Raw genomic sequence first — 12,983 nt, 5'->3', positions numbered from 1 at the left:
TTAGAAACAAAAGTCTTCTCTTGTATTACTCACGGGAAATTTTATTGCCCCTGCACCGTAGCCATGATCAAGCCTATGTTTTTCTAATGTTTTTCCTATGTTTTTCTAATGTTTTTCTAAAACACTTCAAGGTTTTGAGAAGAATACATTCTAGCCTCATCTGAGACGGGAGGACAGCCCCATTTCCAGTGAGGCTGGGTGCTCTGGGACAGCCCTCGGCAGCCTCCCCACCTCTGCGGCACGCAGAGAATACAGCGTTCCCAGCGCTGCCCCTCTGCACCCCAGTGCAGCTTTCGTTCAATTAGAATGTAGAACCATACAGGAGAATTCATTTACTCAGTAAATTAAATGCTTTTATGTGAGCTGGGTGTATTTCGAGCTTGGTTAAGAGGCTCCCACAGTAGTTTGAGTACTTTTTTCCCCCCTGTCCTATTGCTGTTGTCACTAATATCTGTAAATCTTAATTGGAATTACAGAGCTGACAAAATATGCCAGTCCAGAGTCGGCTGGGGCGGGAAGTGACTCTAGTCCTTCCTGGCCCAGCAAAGCAATCAACGCTCCTTAACCATTTCTAATGGCACAGGATCAGCCTTTAAGGTTTGGAACAGGATTGTCACCCCTCAAAGTGAAATACAACTGAGGGGTGGGCAGAAGTCCACTGCTCAGGACTGTGTGTGGCTCTGACTACTCGCCCATTAACAGGCAAGGCGCTTTTCATTTAGGTGCGTATTTCTTCTGACTCCATATTACTTACGCACTTGTTTTCCCAGTAAACTCGTGGAGAAGGATCTATCCAAAATGAAGGACTGTGCATTTAATCACAGGTTGAGCCACTTTGAGGTAGATACCCAGGGAACTGCAGAAAACACTTGGTACCTACTGAATCACTGTAATCTTCTGCTGTAGAATTGATGCTATGTCTAATTTTGTGTTGACAAGTTTGGTGGCTGAGGTGCCATGGCCAAGATGAGTTGTAAAATGAAGGATAAGGACTTTGTGCAGGAATTAAGCTGTTTCCTTCCAACAGAAGGAAAAATTCTGAATGACCCACATTGGAATTCTGACCTATTTAATTGATGTAATTTCAGCTGTGCCTATGCAGCCCTTTGTCTCCTGCCTCTGCGTTCCTGTTACAATGAGTACATCCACCTGTCTGCAGCAGGAGTGTGCGACAGGACCCTGCTCCTCTTCCTCCCTTCAGTTTTTCATTGCGTAATTCGGATCTCTCTGCACGTGTGCATAGTGTTGGGGAGGAGGAGCAGCCCTGTGAAAAATTATTCTGCCCAGATTTTTTTGCTTTTAGCAAATGTTTTGGGTCAAGAATGCTTTTTGGACTGATTCTCATCAGTCCCCTAGAGCTCAGTGTAACTCTTGCAGCAAATACCACCTCTCCTGTGCCTCCTGCTCCAAGGTGTTTGCAGCTGTTACTATCTCCGAGGTTTGCTTCTGATGTCACTCACTTATTTGAACTCTTACTGGGATGCTCTTCAGGCTCCACTGACAGAAGGTGCCCCTCTCCTGCCCCTGGCTTTATCACGCACTGGGTACGTTTAATCTCCCCCTCCCTGGTGTGGTCTGAAGGCTCTAGGAAGCTGTTGCTGTCTTTCTGAGAAGAAAGAGCTCTAGGCAGAGACATGCTAAACTGATGGTGAGGGAGAGGCGGGGGCTTTTAGGTACTGTGTGCTACCTGTCAAGGAAAAAACAACACCGGGAGTTAAAATAAAGCAGGAAGAGTCTCCACAGACCTGACAGCTGAACTTCTGAAGGAGCTGTAAAGTGCTTTTTAGCTCTTCTGTGCACGGGCATTTGATACGGCACTGCTCTTGAAGGCAGAGCGAGTGCTCATCTTCTGGTGACTTCAAGTGGTCACCCAGAACACTTCGGAAGGTCAAGGAAGATGCAGTTCTCGGGCTTTGCTTTGAGAAATTAGGGCACTTAAAGCTTAATTGGCTTGGAGGCTCTAAGTCAGAGGAAAGCCCTCTTTAGAAGCAAACATCCAAAAAACTCTCAATCGCTTGTCCTCGTAGGATCATACAGATTTGAAACAGATTCCAGAATTTAAGTGCTCAGTCTCAAGGCTCTTTGGAAAAGTTCGTGTATCTTTCTAGTGGATGGTAAGGAGTCCTCAAGTTTGGTGTGAAACATGCCATGGTGCTCCCCCTGAGAACCTCAGCATGGGTACCGAGGGGCCAAGCCGAGACAGGGTCAGTGCAGAGGTGATCAGAACATGAGAGAAGGGAAGGTGTGGACAGGTATCCAACTGGTGAGCCAGTGACCTCGTTCCAGTCCTGTTTATCACAGAACGTAACCATGAAGGCACGGGCAGTGGTCACGACACAATATGGACAAACCATGTGTGAGAGGTGTGGCTGCACACAGGTACGTTTTTGTTGGTGTTTTTTTTTTTTTTAACATAGAACAAGCAGTGTGCTTTTACTTATTGAGTCATCATTAATTAATAATTAAAAACAATGACTAAATTTTAAGAGAGCTTATTCTGTTATGTGTTAATTGTGGGTCTTAAGAAGGCTCACAAGTGCAAAGGAAAGATTTTTATACATTTTTATACATCTGCTTATGCCTTATGTCGTAACATGTGAGAGCATGTGAAACAGGGCAAGGGAATAATGACCACCACAAGTACTACTTTTTTTTTTTCTTAAAAAAAAATTATGCCACATTGACTTTTACCAATAATCCCTTGGGATAATGGTCTTTTAATCCTATGGTTTTATTTCTTCACTATTTCTTCTTACAGTACATGCTTAAATGCATTAGTGGAAAACTGTACAAAAAATGTAGATTGGGAATGGTGGGGATATTTGTAAGGCCACACGTTATTTATTAAGTCAGGCTGCTTGAATTCTGAGCTGGTGTCAGCTACACGAGAAGTTCAGGAAATGGACTGGACCAGTAAAGTCAGACAATTGATTCTGCTCTTGTCCCAAATGCTTATTTGCCTAAAACAGTTTTGTTTGGAGACAGCAAAGCTTTTTGGTTGTGTTCCTCCTCCAAGTCCATGTTCTTATAGAGCCCAGTTCTCTCACTCTGTGAGGTTTTTTTGGGGGGTTGTTCTTTGTTTCCATGTTCAGGAATCTTAACTACTTATTTGAAGCAGCCTTACCTTTCATCCTCGGTGTTTCCTAAAGACTTTTAGATGCCGTTTTATAGCATTTTTCTCTGACTCTGCTTCCTGATGCGTAACAAAAAAAGAGTTCCCCTCCAGATTGCAAATCTGCTACTGCAACCTTCGCTGTCACTTTAGTCAAGATCTTTTCTGTAGCCGTTGGTCTTAAAAGACATTCCCTGGGCTTGACAGGCTTTGCTGTTCTACCTTTTTACTGGGAGACTGATTTGCACAGAATCCAGACCTGGATTTTGCTATGTTGTAGTTTTGCCTGATGCTTGAAGGAAGGGGTCTTCCCCACACCAATCCTGCAAAAGTGAGGATAAAGCTATTACAAAAATGCACAGATTACTCCGTTCAGCTCCAAGGGGAAGGAAGGATTTCCTTGACCTGCAATCCTTTTTTTGCCACCCCTCACTTCTTCTTTTTTTCACTCAGAAAGAACTGCAGAGTTCTGTTTCAGTCAGAAGCTTTGGAACAATGCAAAAACATCGTTCCTTGTATGATCCAGCAGCCAGTTCCTTGCAATAGTACTATGAACACCAATTAAGACAGGCACAGGGTTAAGACCACCCTCATGCTGTTGTTTTTAACTCCTTTTTATCACTTAGAAAGCTTTTGGTCTCACTGCCTTGTTTCCCACCATAGCAATACTCTCTTTTGGTGTCGCTTTACCCATTTCCAACTTGAGCAAAACCAGCTCTCTGTTTTGAACACAGGGGGTGTTTTACACAGTCCACTACTGAAATGTAGGGATTTTGAGGATAAAGTATGCTTAGAATTTTAATAAGGTTCAATTTGCATTAAATCTATCCTAGAGAAAATCTGATGTGATGTTTTCTTTCATGATTTTGCATCCGAAATCAAGAGTTACTCATGCTTAATTCCGAAACTTTAAATCTTCCATCGAATGTGACAGTATATAATAGATTTAGCCAGTAGTTTGGCAAATATTAGACGTGCTTCTAGAACAACAACTTTGAGGCTGAGTGACAGTTGAATTACCCAGATTCCATGTGATAAAGGACGCAGAAGGAACTTTTTTGACTCCTTTCTTATAAGTGATTTTAAAAGAGAACTTTTTCCTCTGCCATCACTGTCCTCGATAGATCTGTTATCAAAGTTAAAACACTTACCCAAACTGCCACAGATCTGATGACCCGTAGAAGAAGGACTATCAGACCCTAATTGCAAGAGCTGTGTAATTTCAGAACTTCCCTTCTCTTGTTCACCTACTCTCTGACCTTTCCGTCAGCTTCTAATTTCCCTCTATAATTGACTCTTTCTTTTTCCAGGACAGGAAACTATGGCAGCACATGCATCTTCTTAATGCAATGGCAGATCCAAACAGCGCTGTCAAATGCCTAACAAATTAACTTGTATCTATTTTACAATGAAGGTTTTTTTTGGGGGAAAAAAAAAAAAGTTTGAACAAATTTTAGTGAAAAAGGAGTGAGTTTCCCTGAATCTTGAGGTTCTGAGTGTTTTGTTTCTAATACAGAAACCTCAGTGAAGACTTCAGCACAAACTTGAAGGCAGCGTTCCAAGACGGCTGTTTGGTTCACGACTTGCTCGTTTCAGTGACACGTGCTGACGGAGCAAACCCTGAGTTCACTCTGCTTCAAGGGACGGCTGGTCAACTGGACAGGGCCTGAAGAGGGGACCTGAAATAGCCTGAGCAAACTTGTATGTTCTCATCCAAAGTGAGTTTTCTGTATCTTTTCTATATCACGATACCTCTGTATCTTTTTTTCTTGAAGAGACTTCTGTTTCAGCACTGCCTTTCCCAGCTTTCCCTGCATACCACTGTATTTATTGACTGATACAGGAGAGAGTGATTTGTGCATCTACTCAGGAATGCCCTTACCTTACTGGTTAATCAGCAACACTCACAGTCAGCAACTGGAAACGAAAAACCAGACTTTACTTCCAACTGCAGTAGCCTGGAACTAATGTTTAAATAAATCAAAGTATCAGTTAACAAGATAATGTTGTTTGGAATTAGAACAACTGCATTCCTAGAAATTATCTACTTCTTACACATCTAGTAGCCACAAACTTGAAAAATAAAGACAATTTGTTGCCGTGCTATAACCAAACAGGCCCACCCACAGTTTAAAAGACAGAGAAGAAAGTACAGTAGCAGGAAAAGAATGGTTGTAACTTTTCATGTCCCATTTATGCCTGAGTTTAGGAATTAAACTACATTTGCTTTAGACATCGTACTGTCTTGTAGCCCATAAACCTTTCTGCTGGCCATGTCTTTTGTCACTTGTTATTAAAACGTTCAGGACACTGGAGAGTCAAAGGCCAAGGTTAGGTCTTTACTCAGGTGTTTGAATCACAGAAGTGATGTGTCTGTATAATCTACTCAGAATTCAAGATCAAAACTGATACTGTAGCTTCTGTTACTGTGTATGGCTATCAGCAGGGACACGATAGTCTGCATGACAGAACGGAATAAACCCAACCAAACTCACCCCTTACTCTTAAAACAACCTCTGCCTTCCCTCAGTGGCGAGTTTTTAGATTTTGCTCCTCCCCAGGCACAGAGAACCCACGGTGTTTCAAGGGGAATGGCACAGAGAGCGCGTGTGTGTGGGGAAATGCACAAGTCTGAAAAGCCTGTGGAGTCCCTGGCACCCACTAAATGCAGGACTCCTTGCTTTGCCTGGAATCTCCCTATTTTGTTTTTAAAAGTAACCTTATGACAACCGAAGGCACAGCCCTTTGCACCTAGGAACAAACCCACTGTGTTTCCAAGTTGAAGATATGAAGATATATTTCATATCTTTATCCTTCTTTTAACTTTCACTCATTTGGTTCTGTCTAGGGACTGCCAGAACAAGCATGGGCCTCTCCTTTCTTGTCTTTCATATCTCTTGTGGCTCTTGCTCTTTTAACCCCCTTGGGCCTGGGTGGGGATACCCATCCATCTGGGAAACAGACTACTTATCTCACCTTGTCTCTCTTGATTTCTCATCCTTGCAAGGGTTATTCAAGACACCAGCTAGCACCATCCCTCTTGAAATCAACTGTGGCTTGAAGAATAGCTGTCTCTGGAGATCAAGTATCCATCATCAGTTTCATTCTCATCAACTAGATCTCTTCAGGACACTGCCTGAAGTATTAAGGTAAGTGAAAAGTACGCACGTTTACAGAATTTTCTGAAATGTCTTGAGTCAGTGAACATTTCACACTCTTCCATGCCTAGCAAGACAGAGTTACTGTCTCTGAGAAAGCATTTTAAGGAAAGACCACATCCAATTAGGACTGAAAGAACAGGAGCACAACCCACGTCGCTTGTGAAGACAGTAATCTGCAAAATGGAAACTCAGATGTTGCCATTATGCCTACCCAAAAGTACAGGAAGTTGTTATGATTTACTCAGAAAAAAAAGCTGTGAATAACTGCTGGGCTAAAGCTGCCATCCATGAGAAAACGGCATGCACTATCTTCACTTTCCTTGGATCAAAACATTCTAACACCCCAGAAAAACTGTGTACTGAGCAGACTGTAGTACAAATTTGCTAGCAATCAATAACAATATCTACCTGTTCTTGATATTTTTTTTTTGGGGGGGGGGGTGGGAGTGGTATATTTCTATATCTAAAAGTTTTCATCTTTGATACCAACTTACTACAGGTAAGCATTTGGCATTCCAGGAGAATGGTCCATAGCTACGCTACTTACTGTGAGCATAGAGTATTCTGAGACTGTACTTAATTAATCAACAGCCTTCCTGAAACAAGTGTCTCAGCCCTGGAGGTATCTTCCTCCTTTCATGAATTCAAGGGATGCCACAAGACGCAGCATAGACCAGACATCTCGATTAAGGAGCTGAAGTTGTGCAAGGTGACTTTATGTGTAGGAGTCTTCATTAATTTAAGGCTGGTTTTGTCCAAGATCAAGAAGTCTCCTCATGCATACAGCATCGAGTGTCGTTGTTGAAGTAATTTGTGATTCAGTATCACAACCCATGAGGACTTCACAAAAAAACAAAAGGGCTGTCTCCAAAGTCATCAACTGGATATGGAAGATGCAGCTTAATACACTTCATGCTGCATTTTTTGGTCCCTGCTTCCAAGCCTTTGCAGTACCGAGGAAAATCCAGAGATCTCTTGCAGTTAAACGTTATTGTCCTGAACTAAAGGAAACTCTTAATTCCTTGAAAAGACCAGAAGGTTTCTTTCATCTTTTGGGAGATGCAAGATTGGCTTTAGGAAAAGGAGACTCACAGCCTGAAAGTTTGGTCATACACTGGCTCACTTCCTTTTACTTTTTCAGACAAGGTGATATGGAGAAGATAGGAGGTAATATCATTGCGGGAGATCTGCTGCTTTTATTTTAAATTATGGATCTGCCTCCTGGTAGTAACTCAGAGCGGAATATTTACAGGGCCAGTGGCTCTTTGAAATCATAAAATTATTTTAATTCCAGTCTCTTCTTGATCCGCCTCACTGACTTCTCCCAACTACAGCTAAAACAGGATATTGAAGGCACTTCTGGAACTCCAAAGGAAAAGAATAATACCCATATTCCTTTTCAGTGACAATGTCAGAGCTTTATCTGCCTGTCTTCAAGGTGAGGTGTTTCTGATCTGCTTGCTCCGAATTCACAGTGGTGAAAGGTGGCCCAGGCCAAACGCCAGAACGACTCAAAGCAGGTGACACACAAAGAGGTGTTCTCCCCTATCCGTGTGGGAAATAACTGCAGGAAGTACTGCACTAGATAGCTGTGATGGTTCGAGAGCTCAAAACCAGTTATCCTATTGGCCTCTACAGCACCTGCTTCTCCACCCCATATCTTTGAAAGAACAGGTATGCTGTTTTGCAAAGATGAATATGTTTATCTGCTAGAGCACAGCCAGAAAAAGAAATACTTTCCCTTCTTCTTTAGATTGACTTGGAGATCTACTCAGCACGTTTCCTGTTTCATAAATCCAGGCCACACTGAAACAGCTTAGTTCCAAGAGAAACGGGTAAGATCAAGATTTTATGTCTACAGTGTCTCTAAACCAGTGCCAGAGGGGAAAAAAACATAGAAGAGAGAAAGTAGCAAGAAAATAACAGAAACTTAAGTAGCAAGTGTATACTACGAGTTGTAAGAAAGCACCAGGAATCACTGGAAGCCACTTCAGCGAGCTGGAAACGTGCGTTCACAGGCAAAGCTGTGAGTAAAGTGAGATACAGCTGAAGGAACAGACTTGGAAAAGCTCAGATGGAAGGGCAAGGGAAGAAGTAATCATAGAATCATAGAATGGTTAGGGCTGGAAGGGACCTTCAAAGGTCATCTAGTCCAACCCCCCTGCAAGGAACAGGGATATCTCCAACTAGATCAGGTTGCTCAGGGCCTCATCCAACCAGGCCTTGAATGTCTCCAGGGATGGAGCATCCACCACCTCTCTGGGCAACCTGTTCCAGTGTTCTACAACTCTCATGGTAAAAAATTTTTTCCTAATATCCAACCTGAATCTACCTCCCTCTATTTTAAAATCATTACCCCTTGTCCTATCACAACTGGCCCTCCTGAACAGCCTCTCCCCATCTTTCTTGTAGGCCCCCTTGAGGTACTGGAAGACTGCTATAAGGTCTCTCCTCTTCTCCAGGCTGAAGAGCCCCAACTCTTTCAGCCTGTCCTCATAGGAAAGGTGCTCCAGCCCTCTTATCATCTTCGTGGCCCTCCTCTGGACCCTCTCCAACTGGTCCATGTCCTTCTTATGTTGGGGACTCCAGAACTGGACGCAATACTCCAAGTGAGGTCTCACGAGGGCAGAGTAGAGGGGGAGAATCACCTCCCTTGACCTGCTGGCCACGCTCCTCTTGATGCAGCCCAGGACGCGGCTGGCCTTCTGGGCCGCAAGAGCACATTGCCGGCTCATATTGAGCTTCTTGTCCACCAGTACTCCCAAGTCCTTCTCCTCAGGGCTGCTCACGATCCATTCTCCGCCCAGTCTGTATTTGTGCCTGGGATTGCCATGACCCAGATGTAGGACCTTGCACTTGGCCTGGTTAAACTTCATGAGGTTGGTACGGGCCCACCTCTCCAGCCTGTCGAGGTCCCTCTGGATGGCATCCCTCCATTCCAAGTAATGCACGACCGACACAGGAATCAGAGGCATGTTTTGTCTGATAGAATCGTGCCCCTTTGGACTGGATGAGAGGTACAGATGCTAATTAGAGATGGCTTGAGCCATGCTGGGTAAGCGGAGCGACGGGAAGTAGCAGAAGAGATTAGTTTCTCCAGGGAACGTGTAATGTGCATCACTCCAGCTATACAGTCTGGCTTCCGTACCGTTGTTTATCGTGCAGCTGCTCCCAGCTGCCAAAGAAAACCTTGGATAGTCTCTAGCCATATCACTGCTATTACTTTGCATATATTGAGGAAAGTAGGAGCTGACAACCTGCTCCCTGGTTAAGGGTTCTTAAGCAGACAAGAGAAAAGATTCCATATTTAGCATAAAAAGTGCTTTTGCTACTGCAAATAATGTCCAGGCTGGAATTAGGATGGTGGTAGATTATATGCAGAGAAAATACCAGTTAAAGTAAGTACTTGTCCTGTCATATTATCTGATGAGATAAGCAGTGACACAAAAGTGGCAATAATATTTACCTTTTTTGTAGTTATATCCCATAGGTTCATCTGTAGGCTCACCACTGAATCCATCCGTTTTGTAGGAATGAAAAGCCATTGATGTCTGAGGTGGGAGTCGTGGTTTAGCTCAGCTGGCATCTAAGCACCACGCAGCTGCTCGCTCCCTGCTCCCCCCTCGGTGGGACAGAGAGGAGAAAATAGAACAAAAGGCTCGAGGGTCGAGACAAGGACAGGGAGGGATCACTCACCAGTTATGGCCACGGGCAAAACAGACTCAACTTGAGGAAAAATCAATTTAATTCATTACCAATCCCATCAGAGAGGATAATGAAAAACAAAGCCAGACCTTCCCCCACTCCACCCCCCCCTTCATGTGGCCCAAGTTCCCTTGTCCTCTCCTGTGTTGTTCCCAGAGGTGGGATGGGAGGTGGGTCAGCCCCGGGTCCCCTCCCCTGCTACAATCCCACAACACAAACGCAACGCCAGAGCAAATTGATCCAATACCTGTGGGAGTGACGGGGTTTTAATTACAGCATTGCATATCTTACCGTGTCATACTGTGGATAAAAAGGTTCAGGACAGAAGACTAAAAACTCCAGTTTTATTTAGATGCCAGTTGTCATCGTTTTAGTGAAGTATTTCATTCCCTCAGTCAGAAACCCTCTGTCAGGATTGTTTTATTCCTTAAATCACCAGTATATTTGGCAGGGACTGATGGCAGACTGTGATAATTAACTTCCCATTCTACACAATCCAGAGGGCCCCTGCAGGAAACAGAGATGTCTGGCAGAGAAAACAGCAACAGAAGTCCTTGGCCAAGAGAGAACAGGTCAAGAACTCCCACTTCCATGACTGTCACCTCTTCTACTGAGTGCTAAATTTCAGTGGAGTATCTCCTTAAAGCCTCAATCTTTTGTTTTTCATTATTTCCTTAAGAATTTTTAAAGAACTCCCATGGGATTATAAAGTCTGAACTCTTTTTCGATTAACAGCTTTTGTTTAAATAAACTTTCCCCTTTTCATTAAAATCACTTTGCTCTCGTTAATTAAAACCAACCTTTTGAGTCTAATAGTGATTACAAGCTGATCCTCTGCTCTGCATACTGAGCTGGGACATCTGCTCTAGTTCAGAGTGCTATGAGGAATGTTACACTTCAAACATGATCTGAAGTCTTTTGAAAGGGAGAGGACTAAACGTGCTGATTTCCAAGCACAACTTGCGAAACATTTTGCAGTCATTTCCATTAAATATCTGAGATGCCATGTGCCAAAGAACTTGAATGTGAAACTGGTGGTAAAATCAGTGAGATGGCCCTGAAGAAAAATTTATTCTGTTAACAGCTGCAGTTGCCATACAAATACATTAATTTTCTCCGTCAAAAAAGTGACAGTTTTCTAGCTAATATTATTTCCTGCGAAACCAAGCTGCATAATCCTTGTGAAAAAAGAATACTTCTAGTCAGAAAAAATGTTTTACGTAGCACGCAGCTCAATTAATTATCTGGCTATACTGGTAAGTCCTCTCTCTAAACATGGAAACAAGACAAACGCCTTAAATCCTGTACCTCATGTTTAACACAGAACCTTGCTCCTGCCTTGGATTGAGTGCGTGTTTGAGGCACGTGTGCCAGCGAGTCTTACACTGCACGGAGAAAGCGGGAGAGAAACCAAAACCACACCAGAAAAACTTCAGATCCTGAATTACAGAATGGAGCCACTGCCAATTTAGGTAAGTTAAGGATCCTGCCTACAATTCCTGATTTTTCTTTCCCACCTTCTCTTCTGGAGGAATTGTCTGCTTTGGAAATTAGAACAGTGAGGTGCAAATCCTGTATCTCATGGACAAACTGAACAGCCTCGAGCAAACGGCCTGGGGAAGTCTCCAAAACGGGATCGTACTGTGCTGTCACTAATTAAATGCCAATGGTGTAGACACAAAGCGCTGGCTTTCCGCGGTAGCAAAGTTAGGAAAAAGATGACAAAGTGAGCTGGGCCGAGGTTTGCAAGCATCAGGTTTAAGCCGTTATACATTAAGGTGAGGGAATTGTGTGTTCTGTTCCGTATTCTGTGAAAGGAGTTTTTAAGGAAGAGATTAGCAGAAGGAGAACAGGTCATGGACATAAAGGCCAGGAGGCAAAAGGCAAAGCAGCCCAAGGTGAAGTGGCTATTTCGGTTCCCTTCAAGCTCCGTTTAAACAGTTGAGCAAGACCCAAAAAACCCAACCAAATCAGCCAACCAAACCAAAAATCCCCAAACGAAACAAAACAAAAAACCAAACCCCAGCGTAAAACCCACCAAACAAGCAAAAAGGAAAAAAAAAAAAAATCAACAACCACCAACCAAAACACAAAAAACCCAACCCCCAAACTCCAAACCTGCTACTGCTCTACCCCCGCGTGCCTGTTGGCTCTGGCTTGGCAGTGGGGTCGATGCTCCTGTAACGGGGGCACTGCTGGCACCGTGCTCACGTTGGCACTAGGTGCCAAGTGCTGCACAAGTACCAGAACTGGTTTTGTTCAGGAAGTCCCCAGCTGTCCAAGTTAAAGAGTAGAAAGTCCAATGGACTTACTCTACGGCAACCTCACGCAGAGCCAAGTACCTTCCCCCGCCATCCTCTCCTGGTCTATTAGAGTTGAATCATGCACCTCGAAATTAGGGACTGCTTTAAAAATAGTGATTTCTGAGTGATGGGAACTGACCCTGTTGCTGCACCTCTTGTCCCGGGTGGGCAATTCTTCCTGGAATTCTTGTAACAGTTCAAAATCCCTCTCAGGGTTAATACCGTGTGACCCATTTAAAATGCCTGAACAGTAATTTTCCTTTCGAATCGCTCTCTGCCTCCTGTTTTTTATTAGCTGCATCTTCAAAGACAGCTTTGTGTGCAACTAAATAATTCATCATTTTATAGTAGAAAAGAGAACTTTTAAAAACACAGATGCTCCCAGCAGAAGTGATGGAGTTCTCTGCACCTAGACATGCGTTAGCAAAACACTCAGATTCTTCACTGGGACTTACCAGAAGGTGCAAATAGAGACTCATTTGTCAAAATCTTAAATTCTAGATGTTTCTTTAAATGCTGATTTTTTGCAAAGGCTTTAATTCCCCATATGGAGGCACTAAGCACCAGCCCATTTTGTTCCTGGCAAAACCGGAGGAAAGCTTATTTCAAATTTCTAATTAGAATTCTTTCCCGCTGTGTAAGGAGCCCTGATGGGAATCCTCGGGGTAGCTGGATGGGTTTCTGATTGAATTACAACCGGCC

This window comes from Tauraco erythrolophus, chromosome 6, assembly GCF_009769465.1.
Source record: "Tauraco erythrolophus isolate bTauEry1 chromosome 6, bTauEry1.pri, whole genome shotgun sequence".
Classification (NCBI taxonomy): domain Eukaryota; kingdom Metazoa; phylum Chordata; class Aves; order Musophagiformes; family Musophagidae; genus Tauraco; species Tauraco erythrolophus.
The sequence above is the reverse complement of the archived record's forward strand: the minus strand, read 5'-3'. Positions refer to the sequence as shown.